Here is a 23,166-nt window from a genome sequence, read left to right on the forward strand (position 1 = left end):
ATTGGAACGACGAAGAAGCTGCCCTATTCCCAAACTGGGAAACTGGAATCACCTGATTTGAAAGTGGGACAACTTATTCATCCCAACTTCTATGAGATTTATTCAACGTCCTGGTGATTCTCAAACACTTTATGTATCCAAATCAAGCTTCTTACAAAGTGATTCATCCTGCTTTGATTGGAACGACGAAGAAGCTGTCCTATTCCCAAACTGGGAAACTGGAATCACCTGATTTGAAAGTGGGATAACTTCTTCATTCCAACTCCTATGAGATTTATTCAAATTCCTGGTGATTCTCCACCACTTTATGTATCCAAATCAAGCTTCTTAAAAAGTGATTCATCCTGCTTTGATTGGAACGACGAAGAAACTGTCCTATTCCGAAACTGCGAAACTGGAATCACCTGATTTAAAAGTAGGATAACTTTTTCATCCCAACTCCTATGAGATTTATTCAACTTAATGGTGATTCTACACCACTTTATATATCCAAATTAAGCTTCTTACAAAGTGATTCATCCTGGTTTGATTGGAATGACGAAGAAGCTGTCCTATTCCCTAACTGGGAAACTGGAATCACCTAAATTGAAAGTGGGATAATCTTCATCCAACTCCTATGAGATTTATTTAAATTCCTGGTGATTCTCCACCACTTTATGTATCCAAATCAAGCTTCTTAAAAGTGATTCATCCTGCTTTGATTGGAACGACGAAGAAGAAGCCGCCTATTCCAAACTGGGAAACTGGAATCACTGATTTGAAAGTGGGATAACTTCTTCATCCCAACTCCTATGAGATTTATTCAACTTCCTGGTGATTCTCAACCACTTTATGTATCCAAATCAAGCTTCTTACAAAGTCATTCATCCTGCTTTGATTGGAACGACGAAGAAGCTGTCCTATTCCCAAACTCGGAAACTGGAATCACCTGATTTGAAAGTGGGATAACTTCTTCATCCCAACTCCTATGAGATTTATTCACATTCCTGGTGATTCTCCACCACTTTATGTATCCAAATCAAGCTTCTTAAAAAGTGATCATCCTGATTTGATTGGAAGACGAAGAAGCTGTCCTATTCCCAAACTGGAAAACTGGAATCACCTGATTTGAAAGTGGGATAACTTCTTCATCCAACTCCTATGAGATTTATTCAACTTCCTGGTGATTCTCCACCACTTTATGTATCCAAATCAAGCTTCTTACAAAGTATTCATCCTTTTTGATTGGAACGACGAAAAGAAGCCTATTCCAACTGGGAAACTGGAATCACCTGATTTGAAAGTGGGATAACTTCTTCATCCCAACTCCTATGAGATTTATTCAACGTCCTGGTGATTCTCACCACTTTATGTATCCAAATCAGGCTTCTTACAAGTGATTCATCCTGCTTTGATTGGAACGACGAAGAAGCTGTCCTATTCCCAAACTGGGAAACTGGAATCACCTGATTTGAAAGTGGGATAACTTCTTCATCCAACTCCTATGAGATTTATTCAACTTCCTGGTGATTCTCCACCACTTTATGTATCCAAATCAAGCTTCTTAAAAAGTGATTCATCCTGCTTTGATTGGAACGACGAAGAAGCTGTCCTATTCCCAAACTGGGAAACTGGAATCACTGATTTGAAAGTGGGATAACTTCTTCATCCAACTCCTATGAGATTTATTCAACTTCCTGGTGATTCTCCACCACTTTATGTATCCAAATCAAGCTTCTTACAAAGTGCTTCATCCTGCTTGATTGGAACGACGAAGAAGCGGTCCTATTCCCAAACTGGGAAACTGGAATCACCTGATTTGAAAGTGGGATAACTTCTTCATCCCAACTCCTATGAGATTTATTAATTCCTGGTGATTCTCCACCACTTTATGTATCCAAATCAAGCTTCTTACAAAGTGATTCATCCTGCTTTGATTGGAACGACGAAGAAGCTGCCATATTCCCAACTGGGAAACTGGAATCCCTGATTTGAAACTGGGATAACTTCTTCATACCAACTCCTATGAGATTTATTTCAACTTCCTGGTGATTCTCCACCACTTTATGTATCCAAATCAAGCTTCTTACAAAGTGCTTCATCCTGCTTTGATTGGAACGACGAAGAAGCCGTCCTATTCCCAAACTGCGAAACTGGAATCACCTGATTTGAAAGTGGGATAACTTCTTCATCCAACCTCCTATGAGATTTATTCAACTTCCTGGTGATTCTCACCACTTATGTATCCAAATCAAGCTTCTTACAAAGTGCTTCATCCTGCTTTGATTGGAACGACGACGAAGAAGCGGTCATATTCCCAAACTGGGAAACTGGAATCACCTGATTTGAAAGTGGGATAACTTCTTCATCCCAACTCCTATGAGATTTATTTAAATTCCTGGTGATTCTCCACCACTTTATGTATCCAAATAAGCTTCTTACAAAGTGATTCATCCTCCTTTGATTGGAACGACGAAGAAGCTGTCATATTCCCAACTGGGAAACTGGAATCACCTGATTTGAAACTGGGATAACTTCTTCATACCAACTCGTATGAGATTATTCAACTTCCTGGTGATTCTCACCACTTTATGTATCCAAATCAAGCTTCTTAACAAGTGCTTCATCCTGCTTTTATTGGAACGACGAAGAAGCGTCCTATTCCCACACTGGGAAACTGGAATCACCTGATTTGAAAGTGGGATAACTTATTCATCCCAACTCTTATGAGATTTATTCAACGTCCTGGTGATTCTCAAAAAATTTATGTATCCAAATTAGGCTTCTTAAAAAGTGATTCACCCTGCTTTGAATGGAACAAACGAAGAAGCTGTCATATTCCGAAACTGCAAAACTGGAATCACCTGATTTGAAAGTGGGATAACTTCTTCATCCAACCTCCTATGAGATTTATTCAACTTCCTGGTGATTCTCAAACACTCTATGTATCCAAATCATGCTTCTTACAATGTGATTCATCCTGCTTTGATTGGAACGACGAAGAAGTTGTCCTATTCCCAAACTGGGAAACTGGAATCACCTGATTTGAAAGTGGGATAACTTCTTCATCCAACTCCTATGAGATTTATTAAATTCCTGGTGATTCTCCACCACTTTATGTATCCAAATCAAGCTTCTTAAAAGTGATTCATCCTGATTTGATTGGAACGACGAAGAAGCTGTCCTATTCCAAACTGCGAAACTGGAATCACCTGATTTGAAAGTGGGATAACTTCTTCATCCAACTCCTATGAGATTTATTCAACTTCCTGGTGATTCTCCACCACTTTATGTATCCAAATCAAGCTTCTTACAAAGTGCTTCATCCTGCTTTGATTGGAACGACGAAGAAGCGGTCCTATTCCCAAACTGGGAAACTAATCACCTGATTTGAAAGTGGGATAACTTCTTCATCCAACCTTCCTATGAGATTTATTTAAATTCCTGGTGATTCTCCACCACTTTATGTATCCAAATTAAGCTTTTAAAAAGTGATTCATCCTGCTTTGATTGGAACGACGAAGAAGCCGCCCTATTCCCACACGGGAAACTGGAATCACCTGATTTGAAAGTGGGATAACTTATTCATCCCAACTCCTATGAGATTTATTCAACGCCCTGGTGATTCTCAGACACTTTATGTATCCAAATCAGGCTTCTTAAAAGTGATTCATCCTGCTTTGATTGGAACGACGAAGAAGCTGTCCTATTCCCAAACTGGGAAACTGGAATCACCTGATTTGAAAGTGGGATAACTTCTTCATCCCAACTCCTATGAGATTTATTCAAATTCCTGGTGATTATCCACCCTTTATGTATCCAAATCAAGCTTCTTAAAAAGTGATTCATCCTGATTTGATTGGAACGACGAAGAAGCTGTCCTATTCCGAAACTGGAAACTGGAATCACCTGATTTGAAAGTGGGATAACTTCTTCATCCAACTCCTATGAGATTTATTCAACTTCCTGGAGATTCTCCACCACTTTATGTATCCAAATCAAGCTTCTTACAAAGTGCTTCATCCTCCTTTGATTGGAACGACGAAGAAGCGGTCATATTCCCAAACTGGGAAACTAGAATCACCTGATTTGAAAGTGGGATAACTTATTCATCCCAACTCCTATGAGATTTATTCAACGTCCTGGTGATTCTCAAACACTTTATGTATCCAAATCAGGCTTCTTACCATGTGATTCATCCTGCTTTGATTGGAACGACGAAGAAGCTGTCCTATTCCCAAACTGGGAAACTGGAATCACCTGATTTGAAAGTGGGATAACTTCTTCATCCCAACTCCTATGAGATTTATTCAACTTCCTGGTGATTCTCCACCACTTTATGTATCCAAATCAAGCTTCTTACAAAGTGATTCATCCTGATTTGATTGGAACGACGAAGAAGCTGTCCTATTCCGAAACTGCGAAACTGGAATCACCTGATTTGAAAGTGGGATAACTTCTTCATCCAACTTCCTATGAGATTTATTCAACTTCCTGGTGATTCTCCACCACTTTATGTATCTAAATCAAGCTTCTTACAAAGTGCTTCATCCTGCTTTGATTGGAACGACGAAGAAGCGGTCCTATTCCCAAACTGGGAAACTAGAATCACTTGATTTGAAAGTGGGATAACTTCTTCATCCCAACTCCTATGAGATTTATTTAAATTCCTGGTGATTCTCCGCCACTTTATGTATTCAAATTAAGCTTCTTAAAAAGTGATTCATCCTCCTTTGATTGGAACGACGAAGAAGCTGCCATATTCCCTAACTGGGAAACTGGAATCATCTGATTTGAAACTGGGATAACTTCTTCATACCAACTCCTAATGAGATTATATTCAACTTCCTGGTGATTCTCCACCACTTTATGTATCCAAATCAAGCTTCTTACAAAGTGCTTCATCCTGCTTTTATTGGAACGACGAAGAAGCCGTCCTATTCCCACACTGGGAAACTGGAATCACCTGATTTGAAAGTGGGATAACTTCTTCATCCAACTCCTATGAGATTTATTCAACTTCCTGGTGATTCTCCACCACTTTATGTATCCAAATCAAGCTTCTTACAAGTGATTCATCCTGCTTTGATTGGAACGACGAAGAAGCGGTCCTATTCCCAAACTGGGAAACTGGAATCACCTGATTTGAAAGTGGGATAACTTCTTCATCCCAACTCCTATGAGATTTATTCAAATTCCTGGTGATTCTCCACCACTTTATGTATCCAAATAAGCTTCTTAAAAAGTGATTCATCCTCCTTTATTGGAACGACGAAGAAGCTGTCCTATTCCCAAACGGGAAACTGGAATCACCTGATTTGAAAGTGGGATAACTTCTTCATACCAACTCCTATGAGATTATTCAACTTCCTGGTGATTCTCCACCACTTTATGTATCCAAATCAAGCTTCTTACAAAGTGCTTCATCCTGCTTTTATTGGAACGACGAAGAAGCCGCCCTATTCCCACACTGGGAAACTGGAATCACCTGATTTGAAAGTGGGATAACTTCTTCATCCCAACTCTTATGAGATTTATTCAACTTCCTGGTGATTCTCAAACACTTTATGTATCCAATTAAGCTTCTTAAAAGTGATTCATCCTGCTTTGATTGGAACGACGAAGAAGCTGTCCTATTCCGAAACTGGGAAACTGGAATCACCTGATTTGAAAGTGGGATAACTTCTTCATCCAACTCCTATGAGATTTATTCAACTTCCTGGTGATTCTCCACCACTTTATGTATCCAAATCAAGCTTCTTACAAAGTGATTCATCCTGCTTTTGATTGGAACGACGAAGAAGTGGTCCTATTCCCAAACTGGGAAACTGGAATCACCTGATTTGAAAGTGGGATAACTTCTTCATCCCAACTCCTATGAGATTTATTAAATTCCTGGTGATTCTCCACCACTTTATGTATCCAAATCAAGCTTCTTAAAAAGTGATTCATCCTGCTTTGATTGGAACGACGAAGAAGCTGTCCTATTCCCAAACTGGGAAACTGGAATCACCTGATTTGAAAGTGGGATAACTTCTTCATCCAACTCCTATGAGATTTATTCAACTTCCTGGTGATTCTCCACCACTTTATGTATCCAAATCAAGCTTCTTACAAAGTGCTTCATCCTGCTTTTATTGGAACGACGAAGAAGCTGCCTATTCCCAACTGGGAAACTGGAATCACCTGATTTGAAAGTGGGATAACTTCTTCATCCCAACTCCTATGATTTATTCAACTTCCTGGTGATTCTCCAACACTTTATGTATCCAAATCAAGCTTCTTAAAAGTGATTCATCCTGCTTTGATTGGAACGACGAAGAAGCTGTCATATTCCGAAACTGCGAAACTGGAATCACCTGATTTGAAAGTGGGATAACTTCTTCATCCAACCTCCTATGAGATTTATTCAACTTCCTGGTGATTCTCCACCACTTTATGTATCCAAATCAAGCTTCTTACAAAGTGCTTCATCCTGCTTTGATTGGAACGACGAAGAAGCGGTCCTATTCCCAAACTGGGAAACTAGAATCACCTGATTTGAAAGTGGGATAACTTCTTCATCCCAACTCCTATGAGATTTATTAAATTCCTGGTGATTCTCCACCACTTTATGTATCCAAATAAGCTTCTTAAAAGTGATTCATCCTGCTTTGATTGGAACGACGAAGAAGCTGCCCTATTCCCAAACTGGGAAACTGGAATCACCTGATTTGAAAGTGGGATAACTTCTTCATCCCAACTCCTATGAGATTTATTCAACTTCCTGGTGATTCTCCACCACTTTATGTATCCAAATAAAGCTTCTTACAAAGTCCTTCATCCTGCTTTGATTGGAACGACGAAGAAGCTGCCCTATTCCCAAACTGGGAAACTGGAATCACCTGATTTGAAAGTGGGATAACTTCTTCATCCCAACTCCTATGAGATTTATTCAACTTCCTGGTGATTCTCCACCCCTTTATGTATCCAAATTAAGCTTCTTACAAAGTGATTCATCCTGCTTTGATTGGAACGACGAAGAAGCTGTCATATTCCGAAACTGGGAAACTGGAATCACCTGATTTGAAAGTGGGATAACTTCTTCATCCAACCTCCTATGAGATATATTCAACTTCCTGGTGATTCTCCACAACTTTATGTATCCAAATCAAGCTTCTTACAAAGTGCTTCATCATCCTGCTTTGATTGGAACGACGAAGAAGCGGTCCTATTCCCAAATTGGGAACTAGAATCACCTGATTTGAAAGTGGGATAACTTCTTCATCCCAACTCCTATGAGATTTATTCAACTTCCTGGTGATGCTCCACCACTTTATGTATCCAAATCAAGCTTCTTACAAAGTCCCTCATCCTGCTTTGATTGGAACGACGAAGAAGCTGCCCTATTCCCTAACTGGGAAACTGGAATCACCTGATTTGAAAGTGAGATAACTTCTTCATCCCAACTCCTATGAGATTTATTCAACTTCCTGGTGATTCTCCACCACTTTAGGTATCCAAATCAAGCTTCTTACAAAGTCCTTCATCCTGCTTTGATTGGAACGACGAAGAAGCTGTCCTATTCCCAAACTGGGAAACTGGAATCACCTGATTTGAAAGTGGGATAACTTCTTCATCCCAACTCTTATGAGATTTATTCAACTTCCTGGTGATTCTCCCCCACTTTATGTATCCAAATCAAGCATCTGACAAAGTGATTCATCCTGCTTTGATTGGAACGACGAAGAAGCTTTCCTATTCCCAAACTGGAAATTGGAATCACCTGAATTGAAAGTGGGATAACTTCTTCATCCAACCTCCTATGAGATATATTCAACTTCCTGGTGATTCTACACCACTTTATGTATCCAAATCAAGCTTCTTACAAAGTGCTTCATCCTTCTTTGATTGGAACGACGAAGAAGCTGACCTATTCTCAAACTGGGAAACTGGAATCAGCTGATTTGAAAGTGGGATAACTTCTTCATCCCAACTCCTATGAGATTTATTCAAATTCCTGGTGATTCTCCACCACTTTATGTATCCAAATCAAGCTTCTTAAAAAGTGATTCATCCTGCTTTGATTGGAACGACGAAGAAGCTGTCATATTCCCAAACTGGGAAACTGGAATCACCTGATTTGAAAGTGGGATAACTTCTTCATCCCAACTCCTATGAGATTTATTCAACTTCCTGGTGATTCTCCACCACTTTATGTATCCAAATCAAGCTTCTTACAAATGCTTCATCCTGCTTTGATTGGAACGACGAAGAAGCGTCCTATTCCCAAACTGGGAAACTGGAATCACTTGATTTGAAAGTGGGATAACTTTTCATCCCAACTCCTATGAGATTTATTCAACTTCCTGGTGATTCTCCACCACTTTATGTATCCAAATCAAGTTTCTTACAAAGTGCTTCATCCTGCTTTGATTGGAACGACGAAGAAGCGGTCCTATTCCCAAACTGGGAAACTGGAATCCCCTGATTTGAAAGTGGGATAACTTCTTCATCCCAACTCCTATGAGATATATTCAAATTCCTGGTGATTCTCCACCACTTTATGTATCCAAATAAGCTTCTTAAAAAGTGATTCATCCTGCCTTTGATTGGAACGACGAAGAAGCTGTCATATTCCCAAACTGGGAAACTGGAATCACCTGATTTGAAAGTGGGATAACTTCTTCATACCAACTCCTATGAGATTATTCAACTTCCTGGTGATTCTCCACCACTTTATGTATCCAAATCAAGCTTCTTACAAAGTGCTTCATCCCTGCTTTTATTGGAACGACGAAGAAGCCGCCCTATTCCCAAACTGGGAAACTGGAATCACCTGATTTGAAAGTGGGATAACTTCTTCATCCCAACTCCTATGAGATTTATTCAACGTCCTGGTGATTCTCAAAAATTTTATGTATCCAAATTAGGCTTCTTAAAAAGTGATTCATCCTGCTTTGATTGGAACGACGAAGAAGCTGTCCTATTCCGCTATTCCGAAACTGGGAAACTGGAATCACCTGATTTGAAAGTGGGATAACTTCTTCATCCAACCTCCTATGAGATTTATTCAACTTCCTGGAGATTCTCCACCACTTTATGTATCCAAATCAAGCTTCTTACAAAGTGCTTCATCCTGCTTTGATTGGAACGACGAAGAAGCGGTCCTATTCCCAAACTGGGAAACTAGAATCACCTGATTTGAAAGTGGGATAACTTCTTCATCCCAACTCCTATGAGATTTATTCAAATTCCTGGTGATTATCCACCACTTTATGTATCCAAATCAAGCTTCTTAAAAAGTGATTCATCCTCCTTTGATTGGAACGACGAAGAAGCTGTCATATTCCCTAACTGGGAAACTGGAATCACCTGATTTGAAAGTGGGATAACTTCTTCATACCAACTCCTATGAGATTTATTCAACTTCCTGGTGATTCTCCACCACTTTATATATCCAAATCAAGCTTCTTACAAAGTGCTTCATCCTGCTTTTATGGAACGACGAAGAAGCCGCCCTATTCCCAAACTGGGAAACTGGAATCACCTGATTTGAAAGTGGGATAACTTATTCATCCCAACTCCTATGAGATTTATTCAACGTCCTGGTGATTCTCAACACTTTATGTATCCAAATCAAGCTTCTTAAAAAGTATTCATCCTGCTTTGATTGGAACGACGAAGAAGCTGTCCTATTCCGAAACTGGGAAACTGGAATCACCTGATTTGAAAGTGGGATAACTTCTTCATCCAACTCCTATGAGATTTATTCAACTTCCTGGTGATTCTCCACCACTTTATGTATCCAAATCAAGCTTCTTACAAAGTGCTTCATCCTGCTTTGATTGGAACGACGAAGAAGCGGTCCTATTCCCAAACTGGGAAACTAGAATCACCTGATTTGAAAGTGGGATAACTTCTTCATCCCAACTCCTATGAGATTTATTTAAATTCCTGGTGATTCTCCACCACTTTATGTATCCAAATTAAGCTTCTTAAAAAGTGATTCATCCTCCTTTGATTGGAACGACGAAGAAGCTGTCATATTCCCTAACTGGGAAACTGGAATCAGCTGATTTGAAACTGGGATAACTTCTTCATACCAACTCGTATGAGATATATTCAACTTCCTGGTGATTCTCCACCACTTTATGTATCCAAATCAAGCTTCTTACAAAGTGCTTCATCCTGCTTTTATTGGAACGACGAAGAAGCCGCCCTATTCCCACACTGGGAAACTGGAATCACCTGATTTGAAAGTGGGATAACTTCTTCATCCCAACTCCTATGAGATTTATTCAACGTCCTGGTGATTCTCAAACAATTTATGTATCCAAATTAAGCTTCTTAAAAAGTGATTCATCCTGCTTTGATTGGAACGACGAAGAAGCTGTCATATTCCGAAACTGCGAAACTGGAATCACCTGATTTGAAAGTGGGATAACTTCTTCATCCAACCTCCTATGAGATTTATTCAACTTCCTGGTGATTCTCCACCACTTTATGTATCCAAATCAAGCTTCTTACAAAGTGATTCATCCTGCTTTGATTGGAACGACGAAGAAGCTGTCCTATTCCCAAACTGGGAAACTGGAATCACCTGATTTGAAAGTGGGATAACTTCTTCATCCCAACTCCTATGAGATTTATTCAACTTCCTGGTGATTCTCCACCACTTTATGTATCCAAATCAAGCTTCTTACAAAGTGATTCATCCTGCTTTGATTGGAACGACGAAGAAGCTGTCCTATTCCCAAACTGGGAAACTGGAATCACCTGATTTGAAAGTGGGATAACTTCTTCATCCCCTCCTATGAGATTATTCAACTCCTGGTGATTCTCCACCACTTTATGTATCCAAATCAAGCTTCTTACAAAGTGCTTCATCCTGCCTTTGATTGGAACGACGAAGAAGCGGTCATATTCCCAAACTGGGAAACTGGAATCACCTGATTTGAAAGTGGGATAACTTATTCATCCCAACTCCTATGAGATTTATTCAACATCCTGGTGATTCTCCAACACTTTATGTATCCAAATAAGCTTCTTACAATGTGATTCATCCTGCTTTGATTGGAACGACGAAGAAGCTGTCCTATTCCCAAACTGGGAAACGGAATCACCTGATTTGAAAGTGGGATAACTTCTTCATCCCAACTCCTATGAGATTTATTCAATTCCTGGTGATTCTCCCCACTTTATGTATCCAAATCAAGCTTCTTAAAAAGTTATTCATCCTGATTTGACTGGAACGACGAAGAAGCTGTCCTATTCCGAAACTGCGAAACTGGAATCACCTGATTTGAAAGTGGGATAACTTCTTTATCCCAACTCCTATGAGATTTATTTAAATTCCTGGTGATTCTCCACCACTTTAGGTATCCAAATTAAGCTTCTTAAAAAGTGATTCATCTTCCTTTGATTGGAACGACAAAGAAGCTGTCATATTCCCTAACTGGAAAACTGGAATCACCTGATTTGAAACTGGGATAACTTCTTCATACCAACTCGTATGAGATATATTCAACTTCCTGGTGATTCTCCACCACTTTATGTATCCAAATCAAGCTTCTTACAAAGTGCTTCATCCTGCTTTGATTGGAACGACGAAGACCGCCCTATTCCCACACGGGAAACTGGAATCACCTGATTTGAAAGTGGGATAACTTATTCATCCCACTCCTTGAGATTTATTCAACGTCCTGGTGATTCTCAAACAATTTATGTATCCAAATCAAGCTTCTTAAAAAGTGATTCATCCTGCTTTGATTGGAACGACGAAGAAGCTGTCATATTCCCAAACTGGGAAAACTGAATCACCTGATTTGAAAGTGGGATAACTTCTTCATCCAACTCCTATGAGATTTATTCAACTTCCTGGTGATTCTCCACCACTTTATGTATCCAAATCAAGCTTCTTACAAAGTGCTTCATCCTGCTTTGATTGGAACGACAAGAAGCGTCCTATTCCCAAACTGGGAAACTGGAATCACCTGATTTGAAAGTGGGATAACTTCTTCATCCCAACTCCCTATGAGATTTATTAAATTCCTGGTGATTCTCCACCAATTTAGTATCCAAATTAAGCTTCTTAAAAAGTGATTCATCCTCCTTTGATTGGAACGACGAAGAAGCTGTCATATTCCCTAAATGGGAAACTGGAATCAGCTGATTTGAAACTGGGATAAACTTCTTCATACCAACTCGTATGAGATATATTCAACTTCCTGGTGATTCCCACCACTTTATATATCTAAATCAAGCTTCTTTCAAAGTGCTTCATCCTGCTTTTATGGAACGACGGAAGACAAGAAGCGCCCTATTTCCCACACTAGGAAACTGGAATCACCTGATTTGAAAGAGGGATAACTTCTTCATCCAACTCCTATGAGATTTATTCAACGTCCTGGTGATTCTCAACAATTTATGTATCCAAATTAAGCTTCTTAAAAAGTGATTCATCCTGCTTTGATTGGAACGACGAAGAAGCTGTCATATTCCCAAAACTGGAGCGAAACTGGAATCACCTGATTTGAAAGTGGGATAACTTCTTCATCCAACCTCTTATGAGATTTATTCAACTTCCTGGTGATTCTCCACCACTTTATGTATCCAAATCAAGCTTCTTACAAAGTGCTTCATCCTGCTTTGATTGGAACGGACGAAGAAGAGCGGTCCTATTCCCCAACTGGGAAACTAGAATCACCTGATTTGAAACTGGGTGGGATAACTTCTTCATACCACTCGAATGAGATATATTCAACTTCATGGTGATTCTCCACCACTTTATGTATCCAAATCAAGCTTCTTACAAAGTGCTTCATCCTGCTTTTATTGGAACGACGAAGAAGCCGTCCTATTCCCACACTGCGAAACTGGAATCACCTGATTTGAAAGTGGGATAACTTCTTCATCCAACCTCCTATGAGATTTATTCAACTTCCTGGAGATTCTCCACCACTCTATGTAACCAAATCAAGCTTCTTACAAAGTGCTTCATCCTCCTTTTATTGGAACGACGAAGAAGCAGTCATATTCCCAAACTGGGAAACTAGAATCACATGATTTGAAAGTGGGATAACTTCTTCATCCAACCTCCTATGAGATTTATTCAACTTCCTGGTGATTCTCCACCACTTTATGTATCCAAATCAAGCTTCTTACAAAGTGCTTCATCCTGCTTTGATTGGAACGACGAAGAAGCGGTCCTATTCCCAAACTGGGAAACTAGAATCACCTGATTTGAAACTGGGATAACTTCTTCATACCAACTCGAATGAGATATATTCAACTTCATGCTTATTCTCCACCACTTTATGTATCCAAATCAAGCTTCTTACAAAGTGCTTCATCCTGCTTTTATTGGAACGACGAAGAAGCCGCCCTATTCCCACACTAGGAAACTGGAATCACCTGATTTGAAAGAGGGATAACTTCTTCATCCCAACTCCTATGAGATTTATTCAACGTCCTGGTGATTCTCAAACAATTTATGTATCCAAATTAAGCTTCTTAAAAAGTGATTCATCCTGCTTTGATTGGAACGACGAAGAAGCAGTCATATTCCCAAACTGGGAAACTAGAATCACATGATTTGAAAGTGGGATAACTTCTTCATCCAACCTCCTATGAGATTTATTCAACTTCCTGTTGATTCTTCACCACTTTATGTATCCAAATCAAGCTTCTTACAAAGTCCTTCATCCTGTTTTGATTGGAACGACGAAGAAGCTGTCCTATTCCCAAACTGGGAAACTGGAATCACCTGATTTGAAAGTGGGATAACTTCTTCATCCCAACTCCTATGAGATATATTCAACTTCCTGGTGATTCTCCACCACTTTATGTATCCAAATTAAGCTTCTTACAAAGTGCTTCATCCTTCTTTGATTGGAACGACGAAGAAGCCGTCCTATTCTCAAACTGGGAAACTGGAATCAGCTGATTTGAAAGTGGGATAACTTCTTCATCCCAACTCCTATGAGATTTATTCAACTTCCTGGTGATTCTCCACCACTTTATGTATCCAAATCAAGCTTCTTACAAAGTGCTTCATCCTCCTTTGATTGGAACGACGAAGAAGCAGTCATATTCCCAAACTGGGAAACTAGAAACACACTGATTTGAAAGTGGGATAACTTCTTCATCCAAACTCCTATGAGATTTATTCAAATCCTGGTGATTCTCCAACACTTTATGTATCCAAATCAAGCTTCTTAAAAGTGCTTCATCCTCCTTTGATTGGAACGACGAAGAAGCTGTCCTATTCCAACTGGAAACTAGAATCACCTGATTTGAAAGTGGGATAACTTCTTCATCCAACTCCTATGAGATTTATTCAACTTCCTGGTGATTCTCCACCACTTTATGTATCCAAATCAAGCTCTTCTTACAAAGTGCTTCATCCTGCTTTGATTGGAACGACGAAGAAGCGTCCTATTCCCAAACTGGGAAACTAGAATCACCTGATTTGAAAGTGGGATAACTTCTTCATCCCAACTCCTATGAGATTTATTTAAATTCCTGGTGATTCTCCACCACTTTATGTATCCAAATAAGCTTCTTAAAAGTATTCATCCTCTTTGATTGGAACGACGAAGAAGCTGTCATATTCCCTAACTGGGAAACTGGAATCACCTGATTTGAAACTGGGGATAACTTCTTCATCCAACTCGTATGAGATATATTCAACTTCCTGGTGATTCTCCACCACTTTATGTATCCAAATCAAGCTTCTTACAAAGTGCTTCATCCTGCTTTATTGGAACGACGAAGAAGCCGTCCTATTCCCACACTGGGAAACTGGAATCACCTGATTTGAAAGTGGGATAACTTCTTCATCCCAACTCTATGAGATTTATTCAACGTCCTGGTGATTCTCAAACAATTTATGTATCCAATTAAGCTTCTTAAAAAGTGATTCATCCTGCTTTGATTGGAACGACGAAGAAGCTGTCATATTCCGAAACTGGGAAACTAGAATCACCTGATTTGAAAGTGGGATAACTTCTTCATCCCAACTCCTATGAGATTTATTCAAATTCCTGGTGATTCTCCACCACTTTATGTATCCAAATCAAGCTTCTTACAAAGTGCTTCATCCTGCTTTGATTGGAACGACGAAGAAGCGGTCCTATTCCCAAACTGGGAAACTAGAATCACCTGATTTGAAAGTGGGATAACTTCTTCATCCCAACTCCTATGAGATTTATTTAAATTCCTGGTGATTCTCCACCACTTTATGTATCCAAATAAGCTTCTTAAAAGTGATTCATCCTCCTTTGATTGGAACGACGAAGAAGCTGTCATATTCCCTAACTGGGAAACTGAACTGAGATAACTTCTTTCATACCAACTCGTATGAGATATATTCAACTTCCTGGTGATTCTCCACCACTTTATGTATCCAAATCAAGCTTCTTACAAAGTGCTTCATCCTGCTTTGATTGGAACGACGAAGAAGCCGCCCTATTCCCACACTGGGAAACTGGAATCACCTGATTTGAAAGTGGGATAACTTATTCATCCCAACTCCTATGAGATTTATTCAACGTCCTGGTGATTCTCAACATTTATGTACCCAAATTAAGCTTCTTAAAAAGTGATTCATCCTGCTTTGATTGGAACGACGAAGAAGCTGTCCTATTCCGAAACTGCGAAACTGGAATCACCTGATTTGAAAGTGGGATAACTTCTTCATCCAACCTCCTATGAGATTTATTCAACTTCCTGGTGATTCTCCACCACTTTATGTATCCAAATCAAGCTTCTTACAAAGTGCTTCATCCTGCTTTGATTGGAACGACGAAGAAGCGGTCCTATTCCCAAACTGGGAAACTAGAATCACCTGATTTGAAAGTGGGATAACTTCTTCATCCCAACTCCTATGAGATTTATTTAAATTCCTGGTGATTCTCCACCACTTTATGTATCCAAATTAAGCTTCTTAAAAAGTGATTCATCCTCCTTTGATTGGAACGACGAAGAAGCTGTCATATTCCCTAACTGGGAAACTGGAATCACCTGATTTGAAACTGGGATAACTTCTTCATACCAACTCGTATGAGATATATTCAACTTCCTGGTGATTCTCCACCACTTTATGTATCCAAATCAAGCTTCTTACAAAGTGCTTCATCCTGCTTTTATTGGAACGACGAAGAAGCCGCCCTATTCCCACACTGGGAAACTGGAATCACCTGATTTGAAAGTGGGATAACTTATTCATCCCAACTCCTATGAGATTTATTCAACGTCCTGGTGATTCTCAAACAATTTATGTATCCAAATTAAGCTTCTTAAAAAGTAATTCATCCTGCTTTGATTGGAACGACGAAGAAGCTGTCATATTCCGAAACTGCGAAACTGGAATCACCTGATTTGAAAGTGGGATAACTTCTTCATCCAACTCTCTATATGAGATTTATTCAACTTCCTGGTGATTCTCCACCCACCACTTTATGTATCCAAATCAAGCTTCTTACAAAGTGCTTCATCCTGCTTTGATTGGAACGACGAAGAAGCGGTCCTATTCCCAAACTGGGAAACTAGAATCACCTGATTTGAAAGTGGATAACTTCTTCATCCCAACTCCTATGAGATTTATTTAAATTCCTGGTGATTCTCCACCACTTTATGTATCCAAATAAGCTTCTTAAAAGTGATTCATCCTGCTTTGATTGGAACGACGAAGAAGCTGTCATATTCCCAAACTGGGAAACTGAATCACTGATTTAAAAACTTCTTCATCCCAACTCCTATGAGATATTCAACTTCCTGGTGATTCTCCACCACTTTATGTATCCAAATCAAGCTTCTTAAAAGTGCTTCATCCTGCTTTTATTGGAACGACGAAGAAGCCGCCCTATTCCCACACTGGAAACTGGAATCACCTGATTTGAAAGTGGGATAACTTATTCATCCAACTCCTATGAGATTTATTCAACTTCCTGGTGATTCTCAAACATTTATGTATCCAAATAAGCTTCTTAAAAAGTGATTCATCCTGCTTTGATTGGAACGACGAAGAAGCTGTCATATTCCGAAACTGGGAAACTGGAATCACCTGATTTGAAAGTGGGATAACTTCTTCATCCAACCTCCTATGAGATTTATTCAACTTCCTGGTGATTCTCCACCACTTTATGTATCCAAATCAAGCTTCTTACAAAGTGCTTCATCCTGCTTTGATTGGAACGACGAAGAAGCGTCCTATTCCCAAACTGGGAAACTAGAATCACCTGATTTGAAAGTGGGATAACTTCTTCATCCCAACTCCTATGAGATTTATTTAAATTCCTGGTGATTCTCCACCACTTTATGTATCCAAATTAAGCTTCTTAAAAAGTGATTCATCCTCTTTGATTGGAACGACGAAGAAGCTGTCATATTCCCTAACTGGGAAACTGGAATCACCTGATTTGAAAGGGATAACTTCTTCATACCAACTCGTATGAGATATATTCAACTTCCTGGTGATTCTCCACCACTTTATGTATCCAAATAAAGCTTCTTACAAAGTCCTTCATCCTGCTTTGATTGGAACGACGAAGAAGCCGCCTATTCCCACACTGGGAAACTGGAATCACCTGATTTGAAAGTGGGATAACTTCTTCATCCCAACTCCTATGAGATTTATTCAACGTCCTGGTGATTCTCAAACAATTTATGTATCCAAATCAAGCTTCTTACAAAGTGCTTCATCCTGCTTTTATTGGAACGACGAAGAAGCCGTCCTATTCCCACACTGCGAAACTGGAATCACCTGATTTGAAAGTGGGATAACTTCTTCATCCAACCTCCTATGAGATTTATTCATTCTCCTGGTGATTCTCCACCACTTTATGTATCCAAATCAAGCTTCTTACAAAGTGCTTCATCCTCCTTTGATTGGAACGACGAAGAAGCTGTCCTATTCCCAAACTGGGAAACTAGAATCACTGATTTGAAAGTGGGATAACTTCTTCATCCAACCTCCTATGAGATTTATTCAACTTCCTGGTGATTCTCCACCACTTTATGTATCCAAATCAAGCTTCTTACAAAGTGCTTCATCCTGCTTTGATTGGAACGACGAAGAAGCGGTCGTATTCCCAAACTGGGAAACTAGAATCACCTGATTTGAAACTGGGATAACTTCTTCATACCAACTCGAATGAGATATATTCAACTTCATGGTGATTCTCCACCACTTTATGTATCCAAATCAAGCTTCTTACAAAGTGCTTCATCCTGCTTTTATTGGAACGACGAAGAAGCCGTCCTATTCCCACACTGCGAAACTGGAATCACCTGATTTGAAAGTGGGATAACTTCTTCATCCAACCTCCTATGAGATTTATTCAACTTCCTGGAGATTCTCCACCACTCTATGTATCCAAATCAAGCTTCTTACAAAGTGCTTCATCCTCCTTTGATTGGAACGACGAAGAAGCGGTCATATTCCCAAACTGGGAAACTAGAATCACATGATTTGAAAGTGGGATAACTTATTCATCCCAACTCCTATGAGATTTATTTAAATTCCTGGTGATTCTCCACCACTTTATGTATCCAAATCAAGCTTCTTACAAAGTGATTCATCCTGCTTTGATTGGAACGACGAAGAAGCGGTCCTATTCCCAACTGGGAAACTGGAATCACCTGATTTGAAACTGGGATAACTCTTCTTCATCCAACTCGAATGAGATATATTCAACTTCCTGGTGATCTCCACCACTTTATGTATCCAAATCAAGCTTCTTACAAAGTGCTTCATCCTGCTTTTATTGGAACGACGAAGAAGCGCCCTATTCCCACACTGGGAAACTGGAATCACCTGATTTGAAAGTGGGATAACTTCTTCATCCAACTCCTATGAGATTTATTCAATTCCGTCCTGTGATTCTCAAACACTTATGTATCCAATTAAGCTTCTTAAAAAGTGATTCATCCTGCTTTGATTGGAACGACGAAGAAGCTGTCATATTCCCAAACTGGGAAACTAGAATCAATCACTGATTTGAAAGTGGGATAACTTCTTCATCCAACCTCCTATGAGATTTATTAAACTTCCTGGTGATTCTTCACCACTTTATGTATCCAAATCAAGCTTCTTACAAAGATCTCCATCTTGCTTTGATTTTGACGACGAAGAAGCTGTCCTATTCCCAAACTGGGAAACTAGAATCACCTGATTTGAAAGTGGGATAACTTCTTCATCCCAACTCCTATGAGATATATTCAACTTCCTGGTGATTCTCCACCACTTTATGTATCCAAATTAAGCTTCTTACAAAGTGCTTAATCCTTCTTTGATTGGAACGACGAAGAAGCTGTCCTATTCTCAAACTGGGAAACTGGAATCAGCTGATTTGAAAGTGGGATAACTTCTTCATCCAACCTCCTATGAGATATATTCAACTTCCTGGTGATTCTCCACCACTTTATGTATCCAAATCAAGCTTCTTACAAAGTGCTTCATCCTCCTTTTATTGGAACGACGAAGAAGCAGTCATATTCCCAAACTGGGAAACTAGAATCACATGATTTGAAAGTGGGATAACTTATTCATCCCAACTCCTATGATATTTATTCAACATCCTGGTGATTCTTAAACACTTTATGTATCCAAATCAGGCTTCTTACAAAGTTCTTCATCCTCCTTTTATTGGAACGACGAAGAAGCAGTCCTATTTCCAAACTGGGAAACTAGAATCACCTGATTTGAAAGTGAGATAACTTCTTCATCCTAACTCCTATGAGATTTATTCAAATTACTGGTGATTATCCACCACTTTATGTATCCAAATCAAGCTTCTTACAAAGTGCTTCTTACAAAGTGCTTCATCCTGCTTTGATTGGAACGACGAAGAATCGGTCCTATTCCCAAACTGGGAAACTAGAATCACCTGATTTGAAAGTGGGATAACTTCTTCATCCCAACTCCTATGAGATTTATTTAAATTCCTGGTGATTCTCCACCACTTTATGTATCCAAATTAAGCTTCTTAAAAAGTAATTCATCCTCCTTTATTGGAACGACGAAGAAGCTGTCATATTCCCTAACTGGGAAACTGGAATCATCTGATTAGAAACTGGGATAACTTCTTCATACCAACTCGTATGAGATATATTCAACTTCCTGGTGATTCTCGACCACTTTATGTATCCAAATCAAGCTTCTTACAAAGTGCTTCATCCTGCTTTTATTGGAACGACGAAGAAGCCGCCCTATTCCCACACTGGGAAACTGGAATCACCTGATTTGAAAGTGGGATAACTTATTCATCCCAACTCTTATGAGATTTATTCAACGTCCTGGTGATTCTCAAAAAATTTATGTATCCAAATTAGGCTTCTTAAAAAGTGATTCATCCTGCTTTGAATGGAACGACGAAGAAGCTGTCATATTCCGAAACTGCGAAACTGGAATCACCTGATTTGAAAGTGGGATAACTTCTTCATCCAACCTCCTATGAGATTTATTCAACTTCCTGGAGATTCTCCACCACTTTATGTATCCAAATCAAGCTTCTTACAAAGTGCTTCATCCTGCTTTGATTGGAACGACGAAGAAGCGGTCCTATTGCCAAACTGGGAAACTAGAATCACCTGATTTGAAAGTGGGATAACTTCTTTATCCCGACTCCTATGAGATTTATTTAAATTCCTGGTGATTCTCCACCACTTTATGTATCCAAATTAAGCTTCTTAAAAAGTGATTCATCCTCCTTTGATTGGAACGACGAAGAAGCTGTCATATTCCCTAACTGGGAAACTGAAACTGAGATAACTTCTTCATACCAACTCGTATGAGATATATTCAACTTCCTGGTGATTCTTAACCACTTTATATATCCAAATCAAGCTTCTTACAAAGTGCTTCATCCTGCTTTTATTGGAACGACGAAGAAGCCGCCCTATTCCCACACAGGGAAACTGGAATCACCTGATTTGAAAGTGGGATAACTTATTCATCCCAACTCCTATGAGATTTATTCAACGTCCTGGTGATTCTCAAACAATTTATGTATCCAAATTAAGCTTCTTAAAAAGTAATTCATCCTGCTTTGATTGGAACGACGAAGAAGCTGTCATATTCCGAAACTGCGAAACTGGAATCACCTGATTTGAAAGTGGGATAACTTCTTCATCCAACCTCCTATGAGATTTATTCAACTTCCTGGTGATTCTCCACCACTTTATGTATCCAAATCAAGCTTCTTACAAAGTGCTTCATCCTGCTTTGATTGGAACGACGAAGAAGCGGTCCTATTCCCAAACTGGGAAACTAGAATCACCTGATTTGAAAGTGGGATAACTTCTTCATCCCAACTCCTATGAGATTTATTAAATTCCTGGTGATTCTCCACCACTTTATGTATCCAAATTAAGCTTCTTAAAAAGTGATTCATCCTCTTTGATTGGAACGACGAAGAAGCTGTCATATTCCCTAACTGGGAAACTGGAATCACCTGATTTGAAAGTGGGATAACTTCTTCATACCAACTCCTATGAGATATATTCAACTTCCTGGTGATTCTCCACCACTTTATGTATCCAAATCAAGCTTCTTACAAAGTGCTTCATCCTGCTTTTATTGGAACGACGAAGAAGCCGCCCTATTCCCACACTGGGAAACTGGAATCACCTGATTTGAAAGTGGAATAACTTATTCATCCCAACTCCTATGAGATTTATTCAACGTCCTGGTGATTCTCAAACAATTTATGTATCCAAATTAAGCTTCTTAAAAAGTGATTCATCCTGCTTTGATTGGAAAGACGAAGAAGCTGTCATATTCCGAAACTGCGAAACTGGAATCACCTGATTTGAAAGTGGGATAACTTCTTCATCCAACTTCCTATGAGATTTATTCAACTTCCTGGTGATTCTCCACCACTTTATGTATCCAAATCAAGCTTCTTACAAAGTGCTTCATCCTGCTTTTATTGGAACGACGAAGAAGCCGCCCTATTCCCACACTGGGAAACTGGAATCACCTGATTTGAAAGTGGAATAACTTATTCATCCCAACACTTATGAGATTTATTCAACGTCCTGGTGATTCTCAAACAATTTATGTATCCAAATTAAGCTTCTTAAAAAGTGATTCATCCTGCTTTGATTGGAACGACGAAGAAGCTGTCATATTCCGAAACTGCGAAACTGGAATCACCTGATTTGAAAGTGGGATAACTTCTTCATCCAACTTCCTATGAGATTTATTCAACTTCCTGGTGATTCTCCACCACTTTATGTATCCAAATCAAGCTTCTTACAAAGTGCTTCATCCTGCTTTGATTGGAACGACGAAGAAGCGGTCCTATTCCCAAACTGGGAAACTAGAATCACCTGATTTGAAAGTGGGATAACTTCTTCATCCAACTCCTATGAGATTTATTAAATTCCTGGTGATTCTCCACCACTTTATGTATCCAAATAAGCTTCTTAAAAAGTGATTCATCATGCTTTGATTGGAAAGACGAAGAAGCTGTCCTATTCCCAAACTGGGAAACTGGAATCACCTGATTTGAAAGTGGGATAACTTCTTCATCCCAACTCCTATGAGATTTATTCAACTTCCTGGTGATTCTCCACCACTTTATGTATCCAAATCAAGCTTCTTACAAAGTGTTTCATCCTGCTTTGATTGGAACGACGAAGAAGCTGTCCTATTCCCAAACTGGGAAACTGGAATCACCTGATTTGAAAGTGAGATAACTTCTTCATCCCAACTCCTATGAGATTTATTCAAATTCCTCGTGATTCTCCACCACTTTATGTATCCAAATCAAGCTTCTTACAAAGTGATTCATCCTGCTTTGATTGGAACGACGAAGAAGCTGTCCTATTCCCAAACTGGGAAACTGGAATCACCTGCTTTAAAAGTGGGATAACTTCTTCATCTCAACTCCTCTGAGATTTATTTAACTTCCTGGTAATTCTCCACCACTTTATGTATCCAAATCAAGCTTCTTACGAAGTGCTTCATCCTGCTTTGATTGGAACGACGAAGAAGCTGCCATATTCCCAAACTGGGAAACTGGAATCACCTGATTTGAAAGTGGGATAACTTATTCATCCCAACTCCTATGAGATTTATTCTACGTCCTGGTGATTCTCAAACACTTTATTTATCCAAATCAAGCTTCTTACAAAGTGATTCATCCTGCTATGATTGGAACGACGAAGAAGCTGTCATATTCCCAAACTGGAAAACTG

This window comes from Brassica rapa, unplaced genomic scaffold, assembly GCF_000309985.2.
Source record: "Brassica rapa cultivar Chiifu-401-42 unplaced genomic scaffold, CAAS_Brap_v3.01 Scaffold0080, whole genome shotgun sequence".
NCBI lineage: Eukaryota > Viridiplantae > Streptophyta > Magnoliopsida > Brassicales > Brassicaceae > Brassica > Brassica rapa.